This window comes from Hyperolius riggenbachi, chromosome 2 (assembly GCF_040937935.1).
Source record: "Hyperolius riggenbachi isolate aHypRig1 chromosome 2, aHypRig1.pri, whole genome shotgun sequence".
Classification (NCBI taxonomy): Eukaryota; Metazoa; Chordata; class Amphibia; order Anura; family Hyperoliidae; genus Hyperolius; species Hyperolius riggenbachi.
Window position 1 is genome coordinate 475,333,298 of NC_090647.1, and position 10,296 is coordinate 475,343,593.

General features: G+C 44.4%; 1 protein-coding gene across 2 annotated transcripts in view; it reads left to right on the forward strand.

Moving 5' to 3' along the window:
• The window catches only part of LYRM9 (LYR motif containing 9), a 251,078-nt gene that overhangs the window by 106,253 nt on the left and 134,529 nt on the right, over positions 1–10,296 (forward strand). The gene's annotated exons all lie outside the window — the stretch shown is intronic.

The window sequence follows — 10,296 nt, forward strand, 5'->3', positions numbered from 1 at the left end:
AGGGCCTGCTGGTATTCTTCCATTTTGACCTGTCGGACTCTTTCTTCAAGCAGTTTTGGAACATTGTGTTTGTACCGTGGATCCAGAAGGGTATAAACCCAGTAATTGGTGTTGTCCAGAATGCGCACAATGCGTGGGTCGCGACAATGCAGTCCTAGGCCGAAGAGGTCATAGCCTAGGGTCACAAAAACCTGTTTATTTGGGCTATTTCAATGGTAGTGATGGTGACGTACATAAATCTCAGCCATGGCCGTTAGCAACGTCTGAATTTCACGAAATGTCTCATGCAGGTAGAAGACATATTGTTAGACTTGGATTCCAAAGATGGGGTCCCTACATCTCTGCAAACCAGAGTTACAGGGGTCCAAAATTGGTAAAATACCCCATAGACTTTCATTGCCTCCCTATTCACTTTCTAAAATCTCACATCTTTTCAAAGGGCAATGGCTCAGCAGTATCAAATTTTCTAGCATTGTAGGGACCCTTAGGGGGAACATGACTGGTGAGTTTCGGGCCCCTAGGCCAAAGAGGTCATAGCCTAGGGTCACAAAAACCTGTTTATTTGGGCTATTTCAATGGTAGTGATGGTGACGTACATAAATCTCAGCTATGGCCGTTAGCAACGTCTGAATTTCACGAAATGTCTCATGCAGGTAGAAGACATATTGTTAGACTTGGATTCCAAAGATGGGGTCCCTACATCTCTGCAAACCAGAGTTACAGGGGTCCAAAATTGGTAAAATCCCCCATAGACTTTCATTGCCTCCCTATTTCACTTTCCAAAATCTCACATCTTTTCAAAGGGCAATGGCTCAGCAGTACCAAATTTTCTAGCATTGTAGGGACCCTTAGGGAGAACATGACTGGTGAGTTTCGGGCCCCTAGGCCAAAGAGGTCATAGCCTAGGGTCACAAAAACCTGTTTATTTGGGCTATTTCAATGGTAGTGATGGTATAGCAAAGAAATGAACAGCGCTACTTAAAAACAGATGAGTGCTTACCTGCAAAAAAGTGCACACCCCACTCATGGGATTCAAATACACAATGAGCATACACATGACCTGTCTACCACTTGGAGGATGTTAGTTTCACTAACAATTTGCAATTTGTTAGGTACTTGTCCCTCCCACTGTCGAAGAAGTCTTTCCTCCATGGGAGGGGACCTAACACTAACTAAATTCTACCTATGCATATGCATAGCCTGGGCGCGCTACCAGTAAAATTGAGAATTGCGCAAAAAAAGTGGAATCAGCGCATCACCAGGCCGCCTCTGAATGGCCTCAGCTCAGAGATGCGCTGAGCCCCCCCAGAAACTGCAAACGCACCTTGAACCCAAACAGAGGCTCTGCATATACACCAAAGGAAAACTATTAAGTGGGAGCAGCTGACCAGAAATAAATCAATCAAACATAGCAAAGAAATGAACAGCGCTACTTAAAAACAGATGAGTGCTTACCTGCAAAAAAGTGCACACCCCACTCATGGGATTCAAATACACAATGAGCATACACATGACCTGTCTACCACTTGGAGGATGTTAGTTTCACTAACAATTTGCAATTTGTTAGGTACTTGTCCCTCCCACTGTCGAAGAAGTCTTTCCTCCATGGGAGGGGACCTAACACTAACTAAATTCTACCTATGCATATGCATAGCCTGGGCGCGCTACCAGTAAAATTGAGAATTGCGCAAAAAAAGTGGAATCAGCGCATCACCAGGCCGCCTCTGAATGGCCTCAGCTCAGAGATGCGCTGAGCCCCCCCAGAAACTGCAAACGCACCTTGAACCCAAACAGAGGCTCTGCATATACACCAAAGGAAAACTATTAAGTGGGAGCAGCTGACCAGAAATAAATCAATCAAACATAGCAAAGAAATGAACAGCGCTACTTAAAAACAGATGAGTGCTTACCTGCAAAAAAGTGCACACCCCACTCATGGGATTCAAATACACAATGAGCATACACATGACCTGTCTACCACTTGGAGGATGTTAGTTTCACTAACAATTTGCAATTTGTTAGGTACTTGTCCCTCCCACTGTCGAAGAAGTCTTTCCTCCATGGGAGGGGACCTAACACTAACTAAATTCTACCTATGCATATGCATAGCCTGGGCGCGCTACCAGTAAAATTGAGAATTGCGCAAAAAAAGTGGAATCAGCGCATCACCAGGCCGCCTCTGAATGGCCTCAGCTCAGAGATGCGCTGAGCCCCCCCAGAAACTGCAAACACACCTTGAACCCAAACAGAGGCTCTGCATATACACCAAAGGAAAACTATTAAGTGGGAGCAGCTGACCAGAAATAAATCAATCAAACATAGCAAAGAAATGAACAGCGCTACTTAAAAACAGATGAGTGCTTACCTGCAAAAAAGTGCACACCCCACTCATGGGATTCAAATACACAATGAGCATACACATGACCTGTCTACCACTTGGAGGATGTTAGTTTCACTAACAATTTGCAATTTGTTAGGTACTTGTCCCTCCCACTGTCGAAGAAGTCTTTCCTCCATGGGAGGGGACCTAACACTAACTAAATTCTACCTATGCATATGCATAGCCTGGGCGCGCTACCAGTAAAATTGTGAATTGCGCAAAAAAAGTGGAATCAGCGCATCACCAGGCCGCCTCTGAATGGCCTCAGCTCAGAGATGCGCTGAGCCCCCCCCAGAAACTGCAAACGCACCTTGAACCCAAACAGAGGCTCTGCATATACACCAAAGGAAAACTATTAAGTGGGAGCAGCTGACCAGAAATAAATCAATCAAACATAGCAAAGAAATGAACAGCGCTACTTAAAAACAGATGAGTGCTTACCTGCAAAAAAGTGCACACCCCACTCATGGGATTCAAATACACAATGAGCATACACATGACCTGTCTACCACTTGGAGGATGTTAGTTTCACTAACAATTTGCAATTTGTTAGGTACTTGTCCCTCCCACTGTCGAAGAAGTCTTTCCTCCATGGGAGGGGACCTAACACTAACTAAATTCTACCTATACATATGCATAGCCTGGGCGCGCTACCAGTAAAATTGAGAATTGCGCAAAAAAAGTGGAATCAGCGCATCACCAGGCCGCCTCTGAATGGCCTCAGCTCAGAGATGCGCTGAGCCCCCCCAGAAACTGCAAACGCACCTTGAACCCAAACAGAGGCTCTGCATATACACCAAAGGAAAACTATTAAGTGGGAGCAGCTGAGGCGGCCTGGTGATGCGCTGATTCCACTTTTTTTGCGCAATTCTCAATTTTACTGGTAGCGCGCCCAGGCTATGCATATGCATAGGTAGAATTTAGTTAGTGTTAGGTCCCCTCCCATGGAGGAAAGACTTCTTCGACAGTGGGAGGGACAAGTACCTAACAAATTGCAAATTGTTAGTGAAACTAACATCCTCCAAGTGGTAGACAGGTCATGTGTATGCTCATTGTGTATTTGAATCCCATGAGTGGGGTGTGCACTTTTTTGCAGGTAAGCACTCATCTGTTTTTAAGTAGCGCTGTTCATTTCTTTGCTATGTTTGATTGATTTATTTCTGGTCAGCTGCTCCCACTTAATAGTTTTCCTTTGGTGTATATGCAGAGCCTCTGTTTGGGTTCAAGGTGCGTTTGCAGTTTCTGGGGGGGCTCAGCGCATCTCTGAGCTGAGGCCATTCAGAGGCGGCCTGGTGATGCGCTGATTCCACTTTTTTTGCGCAATTCTCAATTTTACTGGTAGCGCGCCCAGGCTATGCATATGCATAGGTAGAATTTAGTTAGTGTTAGGTCCCCTCCCATGGAGGAAAGACTTCTTCGACAGTGGGAGGGACAAGTACCTAACAAATTGCAAATTGTTAGTGAAACTAACATCCTCCAAGTGGTAGACAGGTCATGTGTATGCTCATTGTGTATTTGAATCCCATGAGTGGGGTGTGCACTTTTTTGCAGGTAAGCACTCATCTGTTTTTAAGTAGCGCTGTTCATTTCTTTGCTATGTTTGATTGATTTATTTCTGGTCAGCTGCTCCCACTTAATAGTTTTCCTTTGGTGTATATGCAGAGCCTATGTTTGGGTTCAAGGTGCGTTTGCAGTTTCTGGGGGGGCTCAGCGCATCTCTGAGCTGAGGCCATTCAGAGGCGGCCTGGTGATGCGCTGATTCCACTTTTTTTGCGCAATGGTAGTGATGGTGACGTACATAAATCTCAGCTATGGCCGTTAGCAATGTCTGAATTTCACGAAATGTCTCATGCAGGTAGAAGACATATTGTTAGACTTGGATTCCAAAAGATGGGGTCCCTACATCTCTGCAAACCAGAGTTACAGGGGTCCAAAATTGGTAAAATCCCCCATAGACTTTCATTGCCTCCCTATTTCACTTTCCAAAATCTCACATCTTTTCAAAGGGCAATGGCTCAGCAGTACCAAATTTTCTAGCATTGTAGGGACCCTTAGGGGGATCATGACTGGTGAGTTTTGCCACTGCTGAGCCATTGCCCTTTGAAATGGTGAGAGATTTTGGAACGGTAAATAGTAGGCCCAATGAAAGCCTATGGGGGATTTTACCAATTTTGGACCCCTGTAACTCTGGTTTGCAGAGATGTAGGGACCCCATCTTTGGAATCCAAGTCTAACAATATGTCTTCTACCTGCATGAGACATTTCGTGAAATTCAGACGTTGCTAACGGCCATAGCTGAGATTTATGTACGTCACCATCACTACCATTGAAATAGCCCAAATAAACAGGTTTTTGTGACCCTAGGCTATGACCTCTTCGGCCTAGGGGCCCGAAACTCACCAGTCATGTTCCCCCTAAGGGTCCCTACAATGCTAGAAAATTTGGTACTGCTGAGCCATTGCCCTTTGAAAAGATGTGAGATTTTGGAAAGTGAAATAGGGAGGCAATGAAAGTCTATGGGGGATTTTACCAATTTTGGACCCCTGTAACTCTGGTTTGCAGAGATGTAGGGACCCCATCTTTGGAATCCAAGTCTAACAATATGTCTTCTACCTGCATGAGACATTTCGTGAAATTCAGATGTTGCTAACGGCCATAGCTGAGATTTATGTACGTCACCATCACTACCATTGAAATAGCCCAAATAAACAGGTTTTTGTGACCCTAGGCTATGACCTCTTTGGCCTAGGGGCCCGAAACTCACCAGTCATGTTCCCCCTAAGGGTCCCTACAATGCTAGAAAATTTGGTACTGCTGAGCCATTGCCCTTTGAAAAGATGTGAGATTTTGGAAAGTGAAATAGGGAGGCAATGAAAGTCTATGGGGGATTTTACCAATTTTGGACCCCTGTAACTCTGGTTTGCAGAGATGTAGGGACCCCATCTTTGGAATCCAAGTCTAACAATATGTCTTCTACCTGCATGAGACATTTCGTGAAATTCAGACGTTGCTAACGGCCATAGCTGAGATTTATGTACGTCACCATCACTACCATTGAAATAGCCCAAATAAACAGGTTTTTGTGACCCTAGGCTATGACCTCTTTGGCCTAGGGGCCCGAAACTCACCAGTCATGTTCCCCCTAAGGGTCCCTACAATGCTAGAAAATTTGGTACTGCTGAGCCATTGCCCTTTGAAAAGATGTGAGATTTTAGAAAGTGAATAGGGAGGCAATGAAAGTCTATGGGGTATTTTACCAATTTTGGACCCCTGTAACTCTGGTTTGCAGAGATGTAGGGACCCCATCTTTGGAATCCAAGTCTAACAATATGTCTTCTACCTGCATGAGACATTTCGTGAAATTCAGACGTTGCTAACGGCCATGGCTGAGATTTATGTACGTCACCATCACTACCATTGAAATAGCCCAAATAAACAGGTTTTTGTGACCCTAGGCTATGACCTCTTCGGCCTAGGACTGCATTGAACGCGACCCACGCATTGTGCGCATTCTGGACAACACCAATTACTGGGTTTATACCCTTCTGGATCCACGGTACAAACACAATGTTCCAAAACTGCTTGAAGAAAGAGTCCGACAGGTCAAAATGGAAGAATACCAGCAGGCCCTTGTGGAGACTTTAAAGAGGAGATTGACATCCTCCCCCTCCTCTAGCCAGTTGTACGCCGACAGACTGATTTCCGCAAACCCAGGACGACCAGGAGGGCAGCAAACAACACAAGCCGCAGCTAGTGCCCAAAAGGGAATGGTATCGGCAGTGTCCTTGGAGTGGGAAAATTTTCTGACACCCATGCAGCAGCACACAGAACAGCAAGCGTGCAGATCCACCTCCAACACCGATCGCCTGGAGAAGATGGTCAAGGACTACATGTCAGATGGCATAGCTGTGTTGAACAATCCATCTGCACCCTTCAACTATTGGGTATCGAAGCTAGACACCTGGCACAAACTGGCAATGTACGCAATAGAGGTGCTGGCTTGCCTGGCAGCCAGCGTTATGTCGGAACGCTGTTTTAGTGCTGCCGGAGGCATCGTCACAGATCGGCGTATCCGCCTCTCCACAGAAAATGCAGACCGTCTGACTCAAATTAAAATGAATCAATCCTGGATTGGAAACGACTACGCAACACTCCCGGACCCCAACCAAGTAACATGAACAATGAACATCTGTGATGGGTTAGCGTTTCCGGTCCCTGTTTATTGAACCTCTCATCTGTATTAAATTTATGACTGCATGGCGACAAAACGCAAATTGCTATCCGCACGCTTCTTGTCCTCATGCAAGGCCTGGGTTGTTGTGTCTCAAAGCGTGGCCTTCTCCTCCTGCGCCACCCTCCTCCTGTTCCATCACGTGTGCTGCTGCTGGGTTAGCGTTACCGGTCCCTTTTCCTGGAACCTCTTATATGTATTACATTTATGACTGCATGCCGACAAAAAGCATGTTACCTGTGCAAAGAAAACAGACATTTCCCGCATTTAAAAGACAGTTTTCCCTTTGAAACTTTAAAATCGATTTTCTCAAAAACTATAAGCTCTTTTTGCTAAATTTTTTTTCCTCTTGTACCCACTCCCAAGGTGCACATACCCTGTAAATTTGGGGTATGTAGCATGTAAGGAGGCTTTACAAAGCACAAAAGTTCGGGTTCCCATTGACTTCCATTATGTTCGGAGTTCGGCTCGAACACCCGAACATCGCGGCCATGTTCGGCCTGTTCGGCCCGAACCCGAACATCTAGGTGTTCGCCCAACACTAGACTCCCCCGGTCCCCTCTGCGTGTCTCCAATATCCCAGCGTGTCTCCGATATCCTTATTGTATGTATTTCCCCCCTCAGTGTCTGCAGCATCAGCGGCTTACCAGATCCATGCCGCCGCGAGAACTGAAGACACCCGGCATCTCCATACGCTTCCTGTACTGCGCGCTTGTATTAATGGCATCATCAGTACAAGCACACAGTCTCTCTCTCTCTCTCTCTCTCTCTCTCTCTCTCTCTCTCTCTCTCTCTCTCCCCATCCATCCATCCTCTTGTATCATCCAACATCTTGTAGGGAATTGCAGTTTTCAAAACAGCTTACATACCATGGCTGGGATTTGAACCCAGGTCTCAGTGTGTAGTAGGTATCTGACTTACCCCCTAGACCACTAACCACACTACATGCTAAAGCCAGCCTAGCATGTACCATTATGATCAAACCAATAGAAAAAGTAGCATGATTAAGGATTTGTACTTTTTCAAAAGCCAGCTTACATACCTTGGCCGGGATTTGCTACTTTTTCTATTGTATTGATCATAATGGTACATGTTAGGCTGGCTTTAGCATGTAGTGTGGTTGGTGGTCTAGGAGGTAAGTCAGATACCTACTACACACTGAGACCTGGGTTCAAATCCCGGCCAAGGTATGTAAGCTGGCTTTTGAAAAAGTACAAATCCTTAATCATGCTACTTTTTCTACTGGATTGATCATAATGGTACATGCTAGGCCAGCTTTAGCATGTAGTGTGGTTGGTGGTCTAGGGGGTAAGACAGATACCTACTACACATTGAGACCTGGGTTCAAATCCCAGCCATGGTATGTAAGCTGTTTTGAAAACTGCAATTCCCTACAAGATGATGGATAATACAAGAGGATGGATGGAGGAGGAGGAGAGAGAGAGAGAGAGAGAGAGAGAGAGAGAGAGGAATTTCGCTGAATTTCATACAAATCCGGCGGAATCTTCATAGCAACGGAATTTATCATTGACGGAATCCGTGATTTCCGGCAAATCGGAATTTACTGGTTCCGATCATCCCTAGTTATTAGGGATGGATGCAAAACTGAAAAAAATGCACCTTTATTTCCAAATAAAATGATCGCATCAGTGGCCAAAGTAGCCAAATTGTGATCGCTCTTAAAATCAGGGTAATATCGTAGCACTTCCATGATTTGGCAGATGATCATGGGCACTTCGTGATTGCCACAAAGCAACCTTTGTGGGTCCCAGGCCTCAGTCTGAATCAGAATTCAGAATCAGAATTGTTTTTCATTTTTCTAGCATGACTGGGTCATGCCCGCAATTGGATTAGGCAATAGCAGGGCACAGTGGAAATAATACAACGCAGATTATCAGAGTCATCAACAGGTTACAGATGATATAACAGTAATAGAACAAAATTCTGTAGCAAGATGTAAACATTGAACAGTGCAACATCATGAACCGAGTGCAAAAGTCTTATGGCAGAGGCGAAAAAGGTGTTTCCCCGCCTTTTATCTGATCTGATTTGGATTTTGAGTTTTTCTGGCAAACACTGCAATCAGAAACAAAGCGCAAACCCAGGTAAATATCTACTTTTAGGCTGCTTTCACAGTGGGACATTACAGGCACACGTTACACGTTAGAGCAGCCTGTAACGCAGCCCACCGCACAGTAATGAAAAATCAATGGGCTGTTCACAGTGCCCACGTTGCATTACATTGTAGCGCTGCATGCTCTGGGAAAATGCAGCATGCTGTGCGTTATACTGGGCTTTAGCTGCGTTAGACTGCTTGCACATGCTCAGTAACTAGCCACATGGTTAATTAATATTCACTGCACTGTGGTGACGTAACCTGGACTCATAGTGTTGTCTGGATCATGAATGAATCGTTCATTTGATCCAGATTTTTTTGGTGAGTCAAATCATCCGGATCATCACAAAGAACGATTCGGTTCACAGTGGATGTCTGTCTGGAAGAAACAGGAACATGCAGAATGTACAGTGCAGGGAAAGTCCTGTCCTGCTAGTCATTTCATCCAGTCTGCTTCCCTAGTAAAATGATTCAAATGATTTGGTTCAAATATCCGGATCTTTTCAATGATCCGATTCGAATCATCCAAATTCTTGAAAAGATCCCAACTTCCCATCACTATCCTGGAGCTGCTGTTCTATCAGTATAGATAAAATGAAAACAGCGCACCAGTTTTTTTTTTACTTTGCCAGTAATTAATGTGCTGTATCTGTAGATAATACAATTGTCAATCTGACGTCCAACTTCAACACCACCATGCGTTGCGTTAGGGGCACGTTATGCGATAACGTCCCCTAAAACGCAACGTCTTGGTGTGAAAGAGGTCTTATGAATTACGCATTTTTTTACTATCAGTTTTTTTTTTACTTTGCCAGTAATTAATGTGCTGTATCTGTAGATAATACAATTGTGCTGTAAGAAATGCAGGGGACTATCCCATGATGTTTGCTTGAGCAGTCAGTCATTATAAATATGCATGAAGATAGACCAGAAAAAAATGAAATGTCATAGACACTCAGAAACATTATCCCTGGCTTGTGAAGAATATACCCCATGTGGCTTTGTGATTATTTGGGTTAATTGGCTGCTGTCAACCCTTATTTCAGCGGGCAAACGCCTTGATAAGAAATGTAAATTGTCACAACTATGCAGAAAGCCGGGTTATGGCAGAAGACTTTCAGTGTCTTCTTTTTTGCCTCTTGTCGATTCCTAATAAGTCTTTATCTAAATGCAAATGGGATTTCACTTTCTGATGAGGCCATTGTACTTCCGAGCATTTCAGAAAAAAGCACAATTACAGTCTTATTTCAGTCCTGATTCATGATGTCTTTGTTAAGACTGTGAAAGATCTTTTTGTTGAGACTCATGCTTTTCTCGCATACATTCTGCAGCTGATGTGAATATCATAACACTTTGGCTTATGGCAGATTCATTGCTGGGGCTTAAAGGAGCACTGAAGTAAATGCACTTGGCTTGCTCAGATCTCATTTATAGCCATCTAAAAAGCTGAAACCAGCACAAAAATACCTCAACCCACATGTCTGATTGCTTACTATAGATCTGACTACTTTGCAGCCATTAAAACTCTAAGCGTACCTGATGAGATGGAATAAACATGGGTACATATAG